Here is a 2,500-nt window from a genome sequence, read left to right as displayed (position 1 = left end):
TTTATATAGCCATTACATTCTTTTCTATTACATTTTACATTACATTTTTTCAACTTATCAATGAATTTTCTTGAGTTAAGAAGTAAAAGAGGTCTAAAGTTAATGTTTTTGAGCACCTACAGTCAAACCACACTGGACATGCCCAATCTCGTCTGATCTTGGAAGCTATGCAGTGTTGGGCCTGGTTAGTACTTGGATGGGAGACCACCTGGGAATACCAGGTGCTGTAGGTAATTTTATACTGCCATAACATTCTTTTCTATTACATATTACATTTAATTTTTTCAACTTATCAATGAATTTACTTGAGTTAAGAAGTAATAGAGGTCTAAATTTAATGCTTTTGAGCACCTACAGCCAAACCACACTGGACATGCCCAATCTCGTCTGATCTTGTAAGCTTTGCTGTGTTGGGCCTGGTTTGTACTTGGATGGGAGACCACCTGAGAATACCAGTTGCTGTAGGAAATTTTATACAGCCAAAACATTCTTTTCTATTACATTTTACATTTAATTTTTTCAACTTATCAATGAATTTACTTGAGTTAAGAAGTAAAAGAGGTCTAAAGTTAATGTTTTTGAGCACCTACTGCCAAACCACACTGGACATGCCCAATCTTGTTTGATCTTGGAAGTTATGCAGTGTTGGGCCTCGTTAGTACTTGGATGGGAGACCACCTGGGAATACCAGGTGCTGTAGGTAATTTTATACTGCCATAACATTCTTTTCTATTACATTTTACATTTAATTTTTTCAACTTATCAATGAATTTACTTGAGTTAAGAAGTAATAGAGGTCTTAAGTTAATGGTTTTGGGCACCTACAGCCAAACCACACTGGACATGCCCAATCTCGTCCGATCTTGGAAGCTATGCAGTGTTGGGCCTGGTTAGTACTTGGAAGGGAGACCACCTGGGAATACCAGGAGCTGTAGGTAATTTTATACTGCCAAAACTTTCTTTTCTATTACATTTTACATTTCATTTTTCAACTTATCATTGAATTTACTTGAGTTAAGAAGTAAAAGAGGTCTAAAGTTAATGTTTTTGAGCACTTGCAGTCAAACCACACTGGACATGCCCAATCTCGTCTGATCTTGGAAGCTATGCAGTGTTGGGCCTGGTTAGTACTTGGATGGGAGACCACCTGGGAATACCAGGTGCTGTAGGTAATTTTATACTGCCATAACATTCTTTTCTATTACATTTTACATTACATTTTTTCAACTTATCAATGAATTTTCTTGAGTTAAGAAGTAAAAGAGGTCTAAAGTTAATGTTTTTGAGCACCTACAGTCAAACCACACTGGACATGCCCAATCTCGTCTGATCTTGGAAGCTATGCAGTGTTGGGCCTGGTTAGTACTTGGATGGGAGACCACCTGGGAATACCAGGTGCTGTAGGTAATTTTATACTGCCATAACATTTTTTTCTATTACATTTTACATTTAATTTTTTCAACTTATCAATGAATTTACTTGAGTTAAGAAGTAATAGAGGTCTAAATTTAATGCTTTTGAGCACCTACAGCCAAACCACACTGGACATGCCCAATCTTGTCTGATCTTGTAAGCTTTGCTGTGTTGGGCCTGGTTTGTACTTGGATGGGAGACCACCTGAGAATACCAGTTGCTGTAGGAAATTTTATACAGCCAAAACATTCTTTTCTATTACATTTTACATTTAATTTTTTCAACTTATCAATGAATTTACTTGAGTTAAGTAGTAAAAGAGGTCTAAAGTTAATGTTTTTGAGCACCAACTGCCAAACCACACTGGACATGCCCAATCTTGTTTGATCTTGGAAGCTATGCAGTGTTGGGCCTGGTTAGTACTTGGATGGGAGACCACCTGGGAATACCAGGTGCTGTAGGTAATTTTATACTGCCATAACATTCTTTTCTATTACATTTTACATTTAATTTTTTCAACTTATCAATGAATTTACTTGAGTTAAGAAGTAATAGAGGTCTAAATTTAATGCTTTTGAGCACCTACAGCCAAACCACACTGGACATGCCCAATCTCATCTGATCTTGTAAGCTTTGCTGTGTTGGGCCTGGTTTGTACTTGGATGGGAGACCACCTGAGAATACCAGTTGCTGTAGGAAATTTTATACAGCCATTACATTCTTTTCTATTACATTTTACATTACATTTTTTCAACTTATCAATGAATTTTCTTGAGTTAAGAAGTAAAAGAGGTCTAAAGTTAATGTTTTTGAGCACCTACAGTCAAACCACACTGGACATGCCCAATCTCGTCTGATCTTGGAAGCTATGCAGTGTTGGGCCTGGTTAGTACTTGGATGGGAGACCACCTGGGAATACCAGGTGCTGTAGGTAATTTTATACTGCCATAACATTCTTTTCTATTACATATTACATTTAATTTTTTCAACTTATCAATGAATTTACTTGAGTTAAGAAGTAATAGAGGTCTAAATTTAATGCTTTTGAGCACCTACAGCCAAACCACACTGGACATGCCCAATCTCG

The 2,500-nt window shown here is 36.9% G+C and overlaps 3 non-coding genes and 7 pseudogenes across 3 annotated transcripts; all 10 read left to right on the top strand.

The window, feature by feature from the left end:
- The first annotated feature begins 114 nt into the window (after positions 1–114).
- On the top strand, positions 115–233 carry LOC148453267 (5S ribosomal RNA). The gene has a single exon (XR_015875090.1). It is a non-coding gene; the product is annotated as a 5S ribosomal RNA (ribosomal RNA).
- Positions 234–349: 116 nt separating this feature from the next.
- Positions 350–468, top strand: LOC148453266 (5S ribosomal RNA; annotated as a pseudogene).
- A 116-nt stretch (positions 469–584) lies between these two features.
- LOC148453265 (5S ribosomal RNA) lies at positions 585–703 on the top strand (annotated as a pseudogene).
- Positions 704–819: 116 nt separating this feature from the next.
- Positions 820–938, top strand: LOC148453264 (5S ribosomal RNA; annotated as a pseudogene).
- A 115-nt stretch (positions 939–1,053) lies between these two features.
- LOC148453263 (5S ribosomal RNA) lies at positions 1,054–1,172 on the top strand (annotated as a pseudogene).
- A 116-nt stretch (positions 1,173–1,288) lies between these two features.
- LOC148453262 (5S ribosomal RNA) lies at positions 1,289–1,407 on the top strand. The gene has a single exon (XR_015875089.1). It is a non-coding gene; the product is annotated as a 5S ribosomal RNA (ribosomal RNA).
- Positions 1,408–1,758: 351 nt separating this feature from the next.
- Positions 1,759–1,877, top strand: LOC148453261 (5S ribosomal RNA; annotated as a pseudogene).
- Positions 1,878–1,993: 116 nt separating this feature from the next.
- Positions 1,994–2,112, top strand: LOC148453260 (5S ribosomal RNA; annotated as a pseudogene).
- Positions 2,113–2,228: 116 nt separating this feature from the next.
- Positions 2,229–2,347, top strand: LOC148453259 (5S ribosomal RNA). Its single transcript, XR_015875088.1, has one exon. It is a non-coding gene; the product is annotated as a 5S ribosomal RNA (ribosomal RNA).
- Positions 2,348–2,463: 116 nt separating this feature from the next.
- LOC148453258 (5S ribosomal RNA) overlaps positions 2,464–2,500 on the top strand; it is a 119-nt pseudogene continuing 82 nt past the window's right edge.

This window comes from Taudactylus pleione, unplaced genomic scaffold (assembly GCF_031769625.1).
Source record: "Taudactylus pleione unplaced genomic scaffold, aTauple2 ptg001184l, whole genome shotgun sequence".
Taxonomy (NCBI): Eukaryota; Metazoa; Chordata; class Amphibia; order Anura; family Myobatrachidae; genus Taudactylus; species Taudactylus pleione.
Note: the sequence above shows the minus strand (reverse complement) of the source record. Positions and strands in the feature narration are given on the sequence as shown.